Genomic DNA, 15,714 nt, shown 5'->3' on the forward strand with positions numbered 1-15,714 from the left:
TATATATATATATATAGCCAATATATATATCTCTCGCTCTATATATATACATAGGTATATGCTATTGCATTTGATGCTGTTGACATGCGCTACACATGTACATGAAACCGCAACAACAAATTAACAACTTGGTCTTTTTATTGCAATATTACTCATACGCAACGTAAGCGCTAGCAAAAATGAACTGAACATTTGCCAGTTAACATGCGGCGTTGCACGCCCATTGATTCATCACCCACAAACACAAACACACACACACACATACTATACATACATGTATGTGTGTTTGTATATGTATATAATTAATGAAATTACGCGTTAATGCAATCAATTTCTGATTAGCCTTTGGCACGTCTTTTTTTGTTTGCGGTTTTTCTTTCGCTTGAGAATTTGATAGATAGTGATATTATGAATTATAATATTACATATGTATATATGTATATTGAAACATATATGTATGCTCTGAGCACATACATTGTGTAGAACATTTGACTTGAACTCAGAATCGGTCGAGATATATAAATACACTGGACGGCATTGGGATAGAAAAGCTCTCAGGAAAAAATCTTTTCAAGTCTTACAAAACTTATTTCAAAGTTTGATATTCAGCTTGGAATTTGACCTGAAAGAGTAACGTTATCTTAAACCAAGTACTGCAAATAACTGTGTGAATTGTCCATTTGTCGCAATCTTCAAGTAACTATATTTTGTCGAGTCTCGATCATTTGTACCCCGATTAATCGAATATCGCGATAAATCGAAAATAATTCTATTCCCTTGAAAGGAATTTGTTCTCGATAGCCCTCGATATTTGGAATTTCTGTGTAAATCGATAAGAACTGATTAATGGGACTCGACTGTAATTCATTTCCCATGTCTTTCAGCTTTTCGAGCGAGTTTTTAACAAGATAGTAAAAAAAATATACATATATCAAATACTAGTAACGAGTACGAGACTTAGGTTAAGGTTTAGCGATGACTGCGCTATAGAGTCTAAGACAGAAGCTGCAATAAATGAATTCTTAAAAAAAAAATAAAATAAAAAAATTGTACATATGATATTATCTCTTATCTACAAATAGTTAGTCTATCCTAAAAAATATATTCAATATTTAACCTTACATAGCATATTGCAGTCCTACGTCAACTGTGCATATGTGAGTGTATGTATGTTATATTTAAGCGTGAATGGTTGATATTTGCTTTATGGACTTCTAAGAACAATTTCTATTTATTTGAAATTTATTTTCAGTGGCTTTTTGACTCATATGTTGCACCCAAAAGTATTAAAGTGGTATAGTTATGCATACAAAATATACTTATATGCTGCTAAGCAGCCTTCGTAGTTGCCCTACTTTCACTTATAATAAAAAAAAAAAAAGTGCGTCAAGTTAGTAAACAAGTTAGACAAACTTGAAGTGCATAAAATCTCAGTTTTGTTGTTTTTTTTTTTTTTTTTTTTAATATTGTTTATATCATAAATTAAGTAGACTTTTGAGCACAGCAACGCCAGAAATTCGCTAAGCTTTCACACACGCTACTAGAATTCTCCGTGACTCACATCAAATTAAAAGGTAACAAAAAGAAAAACATAAAAATGAAAAATGATTTAGCTAGCAAAAAGAACTCAAAGTTAGTTGGGTTAGTTAGTCTAAATTTTAATTTTAGTAAAAGCTAAACTTTTCATACATTTATGGCAGTGTGAATAATTGCTGGCATAAACTCTATGTGCGTTTTAAGAATAGACGTACTAGTAGTATCTAGAGACAGAAAATATACAAATACTATAATAGAAATTTTAACATGTTTTGATTTAAAGGACACCAAAGACGGATATTGCATCAGTTGAAATTAAAATATTTACGAAATTGAGTATATTTTTAATTTTGTATTTGTTTAATTGATTGAGCAGAATTTAATTTGGCTTTCTTTTGTATTCAAAAAAATATAGCGAATGCTCAATTTGCCCGATTTACATCTATTGGATTTCGATTTGACTCATGTCCCTGACTAATTTTTGACAGATGTTCCGCTTAGACGTATTTTAGCTCGTCTGCGATTTGTGCCAATTCAAAAAAAATAGAGAGAAATAGAACAATGAATCTATATCGAATTCTGGGCCAAAAACAACATGCTAATGATGCAGCCGCCATATGGCACAGACTTGCAGACTTCCCGAGGCCTTTTCAGGAAGCTGAAGGCACGACGGAGCAGGAACAGAAAGAGATAATAATGGCATTCAAGGAGCAGCTGAATAGGATTATAAAAAATTGTGAAATGTTCTTTGTGAAACATTCATGAACAAATAATTAATTTGTAAGCAAATAAAAAATCCTACAAAGAATTTATAATCGCTAAATTATTTTTAAACTTTTCACTACTTTTGTCTTAAGGCAAAAACAAAAATAGTACTTACTAAAGCTAGAACTAGAAGAAGAACAATAATAAAATCAAAGACCAATGTTGAGATTAGCCAACAAAAACCATTAATAAAAAAATTTTAATAAAAACAAATCGAAACCACGCAACAAGTTTTTTTCTGGGCCAAATCTTTCAGAGAGAGAAAACAAAAATGCCAAATTAACAAAAACAAAGAAAGAGAAAAATTGAAATTGAAATTGAAAAAGAGAAGACAGAAGCATAATATAACAAAAGATATATACAAACGTTGAGCAGTATTTTTTTTGTTTTGTTTTTTTTTTTTTTAACAAAAGGAAAACATTTTCCCAACGTTCTCACTTTTGCATGGCCTCAAGCAGCAGCAGCAGCAGCAGCAGAAAAAGAGAAACAAACCGAGCAGAACTCTATTTTTGCCATTTGTTTTGTTTGCGGAAATTAATTTTTACCGTACGCAGGAAAAACAGTTTCAGAGGCAATGACGTCATTGCGACCCGCTGACAGACAGACAGCTAAACAACCCAGCCCCAAATAACAAACAATCCAAACTAATGCCCAATTGAATCTCAATAGATGCGGCTAGACTTAATTGATATACGATTTTTCTGGTTCTATATACTTACATATGTATATGTATGTATATATAGGCATAAATAAAATTAAAAAAAAAGAACATAATTCTTTAGTTTGATATAGTCAATAAAAATGTAGATGCAGCAGCAATTTCAGTCGATTGAAACAGCCCACCCGAAATAAATATTATACATAGTATTCCTCTCTACCCGTTTGGGGCGTGGCAAATCAGACAAATCTACCTCTTCTACAGTCTTAGAGCTACAAACTCCAATTTTAGCGACCTATTTACTGTTTTCATCCTCTATAGGATTTACACGATAATAATAATGTATACCAATTGTGGGCGTGGCAAATCGAATAATGGAGCTGGTAGCGCTTGGGCCGTAAATAAGCCTTCAACGTTCCAATTTTATTTACATTTATTTAAATGTATTATATAATTTTTTATATGTATTCTTAAAATATTTTATTAATTTATTTATGCAATTTTTATATTTATTTTGTAATTCCTTATTAAATATTTCTAATTATTTTTTTTATTTATTAATAATTTAATTTGTTGTATTACTATTTGAATTGTTTTAAGTATATTTATGTATATATTATTTACTTGTACTTTGTACCCCGTTAAATAAAAAATTGCGATAAATCGAAAAATCCTCTGGCAAAAGACTCGTTCTCGATAATTTGAATTTCTGTGTAAATCGAAAAAAAAAAAAAAAAAAAACAACCCTTACCATTTCGAATTATCGTGACTCGATTGTATTTTATATTTGTTTAACGTTTTATTTTTATTTATAAATTTTTTCTGTGCTTGTTTTATTTATTTTTTTTTTCTTATAATTTTTTTTTTTAACTTCTTTTAAGGCTATAATTTTTTGAGTTTTATTTTATTTGTATTTCTATTCATTTAATTAAAGTTTGATTTATATATATAGAATTATATTTTATTTTTACTTTCAAAATTTTATTTTATTTTTTTTTTATTTTACTTTATTGTCCTACTATTTTATTTTATATTTTTTCTTATATTTGAGTATTTTTAATTTTTTGTTTTTTATATATTTGTTTTTATTTTATTTACCAATTTTTTAACAAATATAAGTTTATTTTTTATGTTTTTATATGTTTTATATATATAAATATTTTTTATTTTTATTTATTTATTTATTTATTTTTTTTTTTTTTTTTCATATATTCTTTTTTGTTTGCGTTTCCCTTAGTATAGTATCAATTTAAGTGCTGATGAAGAGTGTATTAAGAGTTCATCATGTTTTGCTTTTGGGCAATCATACACAATGTGTCTAACTGTGTTTGTATTTGTGTTTGTGTGTATCTGCTCACGACTTGTGTTTGCCATAATATTGGAAACGAGTAGCCAAATATCGACCAGACCAGACGGAATAATATTTATTTGCTAGAAATTGATTTTAAACAGACTCTGGTGCTGAAGCAAGCCGCCCAATCTGAGTTCTAGCCTTTAATCTAGCTGTTTTCTCTTTCATTCTTTCTTTTTTTTTGCTGCACTGTGTGGCAGCAATTAAATAATATGTATAAACATATGCTATATATACAGACTGTATTCACTATTTATATAGTCAATTTTGCTTTGGTTTCTATTGGATCGCCCGATTAATTATTACTCATAATTTTGAATGTTAACTTGCTTTGTGTTAAATATATATATATATTGTTTATATGCTGTTGCTGTTGCTTCTTTGTTTTCTTAGACATTTTCTTTTGGTGGTTGCGTCAGTGACGTCATCAACAGCTGCGACTCGCTGAAGCGTTAAGTGACGGACGGGCGAGGGTGTAGTCAGCTCATGAAAGGTGCTCAGAGCATGCAAACTCACCCTTCCCTTCCCAAGGCGCAATTGAAGACTAAGTTGACGCGCACACAGACAAACACACACACACACACATACATACATACATACATATGTATAAATATATGCATTTTCGTATATGCTGATGCCGCAAAGTGCAGTCAACTCGCAGACACCAAACACGTATTTCTTAGCCAAGTTTCGAGGGTCTGGTCGGGCCTCAATTTTGCTTTGGCGGGTGTTTTGCGTGCGCTCTCTTTGGCCTGGTTCTGATAATCAGCTAACAGTTACATACAGTTTCTGTAGACCAGACCGCCTCTAGCCATGCTTTTTGCGTTGCGTGCGTGTTTTATATGAGTTTTGCTTTGGCTCTCTTTTGCCATATTTCTATTTTCCTGACTCTTTTTGGGGCCGCTATACGGTTGGCATTTGCTTTTTGCTCGTTTTTAGTCAACGGTTAATGTTAAGCTAATGTTATTATGGTTATGATACCCTGTACCCAGCACACAAAGGTCATAGGCTACCTTGTAGCAGTATGTGTGTAGCAGGTAGTAGCCAAGAGAGTTGATCTATTTCATAGATCACAATATTCTTGGCTTCTTTTTTTGTAAACTATACTATATCAGACAATTAGATCTGCGGTCTACAATTGTCAATATACGATATACTATACACCATTTAAAATATATGATCTACGATCTAAGATCTTCAATTTACGTTGTACAATATACGGTTTCTGATCAACTATCAATGATCTACATAATATGTACGATTGATTTTGAGATCCAAGATCACTTTCGATCTACGAACTACCATGTATGTGGCAAGATCTTCAACTTTCAATTTAATATATATTATTTATGATTTACACTCTTTACTTTACTTTATAATTATAACAGTTCATCTGTATTAGCTTTAAAAAATATATTACTTTTCTTAATGTACCGGCATTCAGTACACTTTAGATTTCGATATATATCGATTGTCCAAGAGAATCCTCTTTGAGGCTTTAGAAAGCATGCATATATTTAGTTTTAACATAAATATGTTAAATATTTAATAGATTTTAGATAATACAGATCACCATCATATGATACATAATCTCTAAATGCGAAAGAAACATATGGAATTCCTATTGAAATCACAGGGTATTCAGCTATTCGAGCATTCCCCAATTTGAGAGCACTTAATTGTTTGTTTGTTAGTTGCGTTTTAAGCTAACTGTTAAATAAATGGGTTTTTATACATTTAGTTGGTTATGTTTAGAGTATTTGATGGCTACCTGTTATTGTTGTTGTTGTTGTTGTTCTTGTTATTTGAGTTATTTTTGTTGCACTGAATTGTTGTTGTTATTGTTGTTGCTACAACTTGTGGTTTGTTTGACTGTTGAGCACAACCTTGACGCAACTCTGTGGTTACTTAGCTACAGTTTACGTCGTAATTCTGTAGGGCTTTGGTGAAATCCAAATCGGAGCACGTGTCAATTCAATTTCGTTTGATTGAAATATTGATTCACTTAAGCATACCACGACTTTACACTGATTATACAACATAAATTATACTGTAATTTTGGATACTCTTTGTTCATTAGAAAAGCAAATATTACAAATTATTACAAATTATTGCAAATATTACAGATTATTATTACGGTTATTAAATAAATAAAAAATTGCAAACTATAATTAAGTACATTATATTATTATATATATTTATTTTTAAGTATTAATTTGCTTATTGTTCATTTATTTTTATATTTTTTATTTTGCTAACTCGATTTTCTATTTATTTATTTATAATTAGTATAATTTATATTATTTTAATTAGTTAAATTGCATTTAATATATTTTATAATATTTGTATTTACAATATTTTCTATTAAAGAATTTTGCTTTGTATGTAAATATTTTTTAGCTTTTTAAAAATGAAATTAAACAAATTAAATGAAAAATATTTTGTTTATTTCCTTATTAAGGTACTTGAAAATTCTTTGCTGAATAATTAGTATTAAGTTTAGGGTATTTAGTAAAAATATCAAGATCAATATGGAGACGATTAAATTCTAATTGTAGTCGAACACGCCCTTCTGCAGCACTGTTAATTATTATTGCTTTGATCTTCGTATACCTTTGACTTCATATTTCGAATAAATGTACAGCGCATCGTCTCGTTCGTCACTCACAACTGGAGCTGCGTTTTTCATTGACCATTGACTGTCGAGATCTCCGTTGGGAGTTGCTCAGCGTCGTTGTTGGCACGATTATTATTTTGCTGCGCCATTTAAGACGAACAACAATAATAATAATCTCAACAAAGAGTGAGAGGACAGAGATTTTATTTGACTTCCGCCAAGATTAAGTTCAATAAACCACCAAGAATTGCAGATGCCACTGCGAGTAGGTGGCAGAGTGGCAGAAGACGCAGCATCAATAAAGTAGTCATGTGTGTATATGTATATATATGTGTGTGTGTGTCTGTATGCATGTTTGTCTATATGCACTTATCTTGGCAAAATTCTGATACATGTACACACACTCGTGTGACTAGATTTTATGATGTTGCTGTTGTGTTTTTATGCATCTCTCGAATTCCTAAAAGTAATCCCAAGTTTATTAACATACTTCGAGCCGCATAATCCATAGAAACCGATCGAAACAGGGGCAACAAATTAAGAGTCTTAGTTGCTTTTAAGATACCCTATGCGAACTAATAGTAGAAGTTAAGCTTTGGAATTCACCAGATAGCAATTTTTGTTTTCTTCTTCGAGGCATGTGTTTGAATAGATTCAGAGATATGCCATACAAATTTAAAAATACTAATTTCTCTTTATTTCTTTTTATTATACTTTAATTTAATTTGCTTCATTACTTTATTATTTTTTTTTTTTGGATTGATTATTATTGTTTTTTTGTTTTCATTATTATTATTTGTAAAATCAATAAATAATTTGAATGGTTTTTAATAATTTGTTCATATCTCTTTTTTATATAATTTTAAATTATAATTTTTACTTTTTGCATTATCTTCTTTTTCTCACTAGCAAATTTGTATTTTCTTTATTATTATTATTATTATTATTTTTTTTTTTTTTCAATTGAATTTTTCTTTATTTATTTTATTTATATATGTTTTTTTTTTTTCTTTTTTCCTTTTTTTTTTAGCAAAACTTTGTAGGAAAAATATATTGTATTTTTGTTTATTTATTTTATTTCTAATTTTTTTTTTTTTTCTCTTGTTCAGATATATCTTTTTAACAAAACTTTGTAAGAAAATTTTTAATAAAAACTATATTTACAATTGGTTCATACTGAACGAACTCTTTAGCCATTCGACTTCATATCATATTGTATGCGCTGCGCAGTTTATAACGATCTTGTAGATACAGCTCCAACTATCCCAAGCATTATCTTCTATACGGAAAAAAGAGCTAGATGAGCTTGCAGGAAAAAAAAATCTTGTTTGTCACATTTTTTCACACAGATTGCTGCCCCGTTTCAGGTTGTCGTCAAGTCGTTTTTCTCTTTCGTTTCTGGCTGCGGTCTCTTTTCCGCTGCACTGTGTGAATTTACCACAATTTGTAGATGCGGCGAATTGCATCTATTAGTCAAATGCGGCACAGCTGGGTCTTGCCATGGACAAGAGAATGCGAATGCGTCTGTCAACCGACAAGAGGCGGGGAGGCACGACACGCCCACCTGCTGATTGTGAATGTGAATATTCACTTTTCATAATTAATGTAATTATGTGTGTGTGTATATAATTATGAGGCAAGACTAGAGACATGAAATTAGTATATACTATCGTAAATAAACTTTTTTTTATAGATAATAGATATTATTATTGTCGTTATTATTATTATAATTCAAAATGCACATATTATAAATACATATGTACATACACGTATTTTATCTAACGCTTTTGAGCCACATTTGACACTAAAAACTAACACAACGACGAACAAAAAGTTTAAGAACGCGTCTTCTTGTTGTTTGCCGTCTTTCTTGTAGGCTTTCGTTTTGTTAACTGTTAACTGTTAAGTTTTTGCTGCTGTTCGCTCAGTTGTGAAAAAAGTAGACAAAAACAAAATAAATGAGAGAAAAAGCAACAGCAACAAGCTGAACGCAACGGTTGATTTTAAGCGTGTGGTGTGTTTGGCCGCGTGACTCACGACAATGGTTTGCAACGAATTCGCCGCCAGCTGCGCAGTCGCGTGCTGTGATGCGCAGCGACAACAGCGGCGTCGGCGTCAACTCCAGCTCCAGCGCTTTCAATGTCAAATGGGAGCGATAACAACTACAACAACAACAACAACAATTATGAACAGCAAAACAATGTGAATTATGTTAAACAGCTTTTGAAAGCTTTTGAGCTTAAATTCACAATTAGCTAGTGCTCTCGCCGTTGTTGTTGTAGCTTGTAGCTAGAGCCAAATCACATTCGCTGTTTGCTCATCATTTTTTTGCCTTTGCATCATTGTTGCTATTTATAGCTGCGCATTGTCAGCTAAAGCTCTAGACGGCGAATATGGCTTTCGATGTAGCCCAACTTTCTACGCACATGTTTGGCCAAGTTCAAGGCAAAGCGGCGAACGGCGAGCTAGTGCGAAGCTGTGTTTTGTTACTGTTGGGACAAACAAGTTGAATTCGCTCCAAAAGATAACGCGAATTTCACACTACACGCACACAATCAAGGCGTGGGAAGTGTTGCCAGAGTAACCAAGCTAACTAAAAGGGGGAAACTGTAATTAAAAGCAAGGCAACACCACCAGCAACAGCAGCAGCAGCAGCAGCAGCAGCAGCAGCGGCAGCTGAGAGCGTAGCACAATAAAGACTAATGTGCAACGAATAGTTAAGATCTCCAAAGAGATATGCAAGTTCATGTATATGGAAATATGTGTAAATGTGTGTGTGTGTATGTGTGTGTGTGAACATGTGTATGTACAAACTTTCTTACCACCATGTTCGGCGCGTTTGAAATGGATTTGAAAATCAAGAAACTGAAGCGCTATTTTGATAAACTGTTATAGATCTCTAAAGGAGAAGAAGAAAGAGAATAAGGGTGTAAGCGTAATGGAAAGAGAGAAAGAAGGGGAGATGGAGATGAATCGAGAGACTAAGAGATAAAGATAGATATAGATACACATAGAGATCGAGAGTATCATATATAGAGATAAAGACTAAGATAGATTAAGAATGAGATCGAGACTGCCTAACAATTGGATATTCATAGATATATACATATCGATCACGAGATATCTCTCGTAGAATTTCATCTACTGATAGGGAGAAAGAGGGTGAAAGAGAAGTATTATGGAAAAACTAACTTTTCTCTTTTATACCTTTCTATCTATCTAGGGCAAAGAATCAAGTCGCAAAACTGGCAAATAGATCATAACATCGCGTTGATATGCGCCCTCGCATATGATACAGTCTGCTTTATCTTTATGTGGATCTATTTTATATACATCTAAGATATAGTCGACATACATCTAAGCTCATTTAGAGATAGAGCAGCTCTTGCCAGACGCTTATATAATCAACGATCTAGAATATTAAACTCATTAGGATCGCTTGTTTTTTGCTCATTAATATAAAGATTTGCGCAAGTTTTTCTCATATTTTTTTAGGAGCATCAAGACTATTTCCCAAAGCAATTTTGTAGATATAAAATAACAGATTCTGCTTCTTTTTTTTTGTTCAACTAATCATAAGTTATTCAACAAGTAGACCTATAGTCTAGATATGCTTTACCTCTTTAGGAAGCCGACAAAGTTTACGGTAAAGATGAGTTTTTTACTTTGTATCTAAAGTTTCTTTTGAGTTAAATGGACACGGCTCGATTCGTAGGGCCACGTTAGGAATTGGCACAAATCGCCGCTTGATGTCTATAAATTAGGCTAGTGCTGGATTTACCAGCACCAGAGGTAAAAAAAGCAAAAGAAGAAGACGACGAGACGACTTTGGAGTCATTTGACAAAACAAAGAACCAGAACGAAACGACTATAAAGATTAAGATTTAGTGTAGCTTACTTAGAATGAAAACAAACAAACATAGAGACGAAGAAAATCAGAGTTAGGAGAATTGTGTCATGCGCATCGTTATTATAATTATCATTATTGTTGATTTCAGCATTTACATTCATTCACACGATTGTGCGCCACTCACAATAGATGCGAAAAAGAGCAAAAACTAAAACAAGTTCTTCAATTGTTGTAGTTAGCATCGAGTTTAGAGACTCGACATGAAAAAAATTAAGCATAAGGAAAAAACGAGTGCAAAAAATTAACACTTATCACATGACGCCACATCAGGTATTTGCAGCAAGGTGAGCAGCACGAATCAAAGATTTGAATTTTTATCGAAACACGAAATCAATAAAACGAAACTCTCTTTAGATTTCTCTTATGTATACGAGATTTACGTCAACACAACTCTATGAAGCAATCAAAAATTCGATAGCATCCAGTTACTTAAGATTTAGAGAGCAAGAAGCTGAGGAAGCTGAAATATTCTCTTGGATGTATTCCCTATGTGTGCATTAATTATGTATAAACATCGAAAAACAATCTCTCGAGAAACAATCTCTATGCCAAGATATGTGATATATGACCATAGAAAATATGTATATCATGATATATATATGATAAACAGTTCTGATGTTAGTTATACAGACCTGGTATCTATAAAAACTTTCTGAATTTCAAAGTCAAGAGGAGATGGAAAAACTGGAATGTCTATCTATGAGTTCTGCTCCAAAAGTATTGTGAATGTTAAGTTACGTCCCTCAATTACGATCACTTTGGTTCATTTTTGGCAGCTGTTTTGCTGCAAAATTTCTTACGAATTTTGGACTGAAAAGCCTATACCAAAATGTGACAGAGTCTCTAACAAGTACTTAGACAAAAATCACAGACTAATGATGCTGCACACTCATTAATCTTAAGTTGAAGATGTACTACTGAGCTACGATTGATAGTTCAATAATCTTAAATGCTCAATTCGAATCTACAAATATATTATATAAATCATTTTCATTTTTAGAGGACTCCATTATTTGTAATACGAATATTACTTATTTGGTTTATGCAGTCCGGAAACATTGTAATGCGGGCATTTATTGAGTTAGGTTCAAGAACTATTAAATGTGCCTAAACAAAACACGTTTATTGTTTACTAACGCCGCCATAGAATAAATATAGTAGGGCTAATTTACTAGAAATATGATACGCATATTAGCAATATATGTATATACATATACTAAGGTTTACCGATATGACCAGCTAAGTGATATGCGCCTCATGTTGCCTAACACAGTTAATTATTTCCCTTGCATTGAGCAATGAAATTGTTCCATAAATAATACCCTCAATTAGATCCATTTTTAAGATAAGGCGACGAAACTTATATTTTTTGTAACAAAATGCAATGAGTGTACTTGAACTTGTTTTTTACGAATTGCCTTTCGGGTTTGTTTTCGCAGGCAAAGAAAGTAAATAGTTTTGTCTATTGATAAGAACTGATAAGAATGCCTAATGGATTAATTTTTTTTTTGTACAAGTTTATGCAAGTGATAGGTTTTTTTTTCGCATTTGAACTGAACGACAAAGATATAAATTTATGCAATTTCTGACTGATTCTGATGAGTATTAGTCGAAAATTACTTGCAAATGAAATGGAATAGACAAAAAGTAATATTTTTCTAAGAAAGAACCCATATCTTATTGCTTTTGTCACATTTTACAGAATTTTTCAAATAAAAGTCTTGCTTTTCCACGTAAGATCTTAACGGAAATTAACAAAATTCTAATTCCATATAAAATATTTTGAATCGTGCACAAACCAGAGTGAGTCAAATTTAGAGATTCCGCGCTAAGCTGAGATTACAAATGTCCGAAAATACCAAATTGAATTGAAGTCACGTTTTTGCAAAAAGTATCATAAATAATGTGGGAGGAGGCAAATGGTGACAAATACACTCACACTCAAACACTTGTATATACACGCGCAATTATACGCATACGCACACATAAATAACGTATGCTCACATACGATCTGCAATTCGCTGCTGATTGATAGAGCAGAACAGAAGAAATAACACAGCACGTTGTGTCGTCGGGAGAGAGCTGCAAGAGTTGCAATAAGCTGTGCTCAAAATACCAAGAGCTTAATGGAGAGTAAGTGGGTGGACCGCGTGTGAGCACGAGAGAGATAGACACAAAGAGCCTGTGTGTGTGTGTGTGTGTGTGTGTAAATTGCTCACGAAGCTAAAGTATGAATGTAATGTGAATGTGGAATGCGCGTTGGGAGAGAATGAGTCAACTTCAGCTAGACACAGAGAACACCAAAACGCACATTAATGCGGGTGATAGACAGGGAGGACTTCAACAGGCCAATGGGTGGACTGTGCTGCTGCATCAAAAGAGAGCGCAATATGGGAATGTGTGTGTGTATGTGTGTGTTTATGGGCGAGAGACAGAGAGAGAGAGTGTGTGTGTGTATGTGTGCATGTGCATGGAATAAGGTCAAGCGGGGTGCGGCAAAATATTTCCGCTGATAGCATTGATAAAAAGCCCGCAACAATTTTTGAATGGCAAACGCACTAGATGGCAGCAGAGCAGAGGCGTTGCCAGTGACAGTGACAACAACAACAATGGGAGAACAACAATGCACAAAGAATGGCAAACAACTAGCACAACAAAAATTTAAATAATAAAGAAATCTCAGTAGAAATTTCACTTTTGCTATGCGACGAACGGCGTCCGTTATACAGCAGCAGAAGCAACAGCAGCAACAGCAACACATAAAGACATGAATACTTTGAGTTTTGGTTTTTTTTTTTTTGCCTTTACTTTGCGCACACACACACATACAACTGGCGGCCAGGCCGCACTTTCTTTGACGCTGACGCCGCTGCTTGTGCCTCAGCTACTGCGGATATCGTTCGTTCGCCTTTTGGCGGCTTTTACAAAATTTGTTTATTTCAGATCTAGCAGTAACAATGTGCAGGACGTAGCATCCAATTAATCAATTACTACATCAATCACACTTGAACACACACACACACACACAAGCACACACACATGCACTCATTCGCGCACGCACATTAAGCGCACCAAATCGAGCGCAAAATTTGTGCCGTTCTATATTTTTGGGCATTTTTTTTTTCTTCATGATGACGCGTTCGCCAAAACACAACAAAAAATTAAAATAAATAAAATAAAAACATATCTTAAACAATAGAATGAGACAAAGGGCAATCGGACGCGCAATTTCAGCATGAAATTCACATTTTGCACGTTAATATGCAAATATCACAACAACAAAAATTCAACACCAGCAGCTAGACACACCATAACAACAACCAAAATGAAATACAAAAAAAAAAAAAAAAAAAAATACAAAAAACTCTTATATGTGTATAAACAATTCAATGACAACATACAAATTCGTAATCACTTGGTAGCCGCTTCTTGTTGTTTGTGCTCGTTTTTTGCAGCTAAAATACATATATACATATATTTAGGTTGACTGCAGCGCGTCTTTTACTATAAATTAGTTTTTAATTTATGTCGGAACGCCTCGAAATTGGTATATAGGTAACTCCGATGCGCACAAAAACCGAAAATGAACTGAATCGGATTTAGGGATGAGCAATATCTACTTACCTAGCGCTGGCTAATATTGCTTTAAAAGTATCGATGGTTCCGACTGAATATCGTATCGTATGCTATCGTATACTGCCCTAAGAATCGCTGTGGTATTTTGTGCTGAGAAACTAACTTAAATATTTATCAGTATTTTAAATATTAATATATATTTTTTAATTTTATATACTCTGATTCCGAATAATACAAATATTACATTTTAGAATTGTAATAATGTATTCAATACTATCGATATAATGGAACTCGATGCTTATGAAAAGGTGAGCCGCTAGAGGCGTTTGTGGCGTTTAATGCGCAAGTCACGCCAAGCGACAAATTGCCAACAGAGTGACGTCATAATCTCTCTCAGAAGGCACAATTATGCAAACAAATAAAATAGACCTAATAATCATTTTTAAGTTGCTAAATTTTATAATGATGATCAATATTAAGGTCAAACGAAAAAAAAATTCTCCTAACATTATAAAAAAAATATAACAGCTTCCTTTTATTAAATTTTATTTATTTATTATTTTTACTTTTTTTTTATTATATTTTTTATTATATTTACTAGCATTGTGTAATTTATATTCTTAAACTCCACTTAAAAAATTTGTTATGTACATTTTATTTAATAAATTACAACTAAAATTAAATGGAATATCTAAAATGCCAAGTAGAAATAATATTATGATATAAACAAAATACAAAAAAAATTGAAAAATGTTTAATAATTTAAAGAAAAAAGATTAAATTAAGTAATACATATACAAATTTAAAAAAAATAGGAGAAAAATAAAAATAAAAATTGTAAATAAATACAAAAAAAAACGATGAGTTATTAAAAAAAAAAAAACATGATTAATAAAATAAAGCGGTTTTTATTGAATTATTTGTGGAATTGGAATTCCTTACGCTTCTTTTAAAAGCAACATCACAAGTTCGAGCTCGTTAGTCAGCTCTGGAAAATATCTTGTATTCTGCTATGGGCTGCTTTTGAAAACATGTTAGCACAAATAAATGGTCACATGCCGGGAAAGCCGCACTTGTATACGTAAATAATCACACGCTCCGCTCCAGCACTCGCTCGAGCTGTTAAATACTGCTCAGTTGGCTATGCAAATAACAGTTCCGTGAATCGTAATGGTGTTTGCTCTGTTAACATAGCCGCCATGTTCTCGTTATTAACCTATTCGAGTAGTAGCGCGCAGGTACCTGATTCAAATTATAATTTGAATTCAAGGAAAGAAGTATACCTACAAAATACATGCACT

General features: G+C 32.5%; 1 protein-coding gene across 2 annotated transcripts in view; it reads right to left on the bottom strand.

Moving 5' to 3' along the window:
- Positions 1–14,451, bottom strand: part of Rala (Ras-like protein A) — a 28,644-nt gene extending 14,193 nt beyond the window's left edge. The window contains exon 1 of one of the 2 annotated variants that reach the window (XM_030388780.2): positions 14,239–14,451. The gene's annotated coding sequence lies outside the window, so the exon portion shown is untranslated. The remainder of the gene's footprint in view (positions 1–14,238) is intronic. The other variant, XM_030388779.2, reaches the window with a different exon arrangement.
- Between the last annotated feature and the right edge of the window lie 1,263 nt (positions 14,452–15,714).

Source organism: Drosophila navojoa, chromosome X, assembly GCF_054131105.1.
Source record: "Drosophila navojoa isolate 15081-1374.11 chromosome X, UAZ_NAV_1.0, whole genome shotgun sequence".
In the NCBI taxonomy this organism is placed as follows: domain Eukaryota; kingdom Metazoa; phylum Arthropoda; class Insecta; order Diptera; family Drosophilidae; genus Drosophila; species Drosophila navojoa.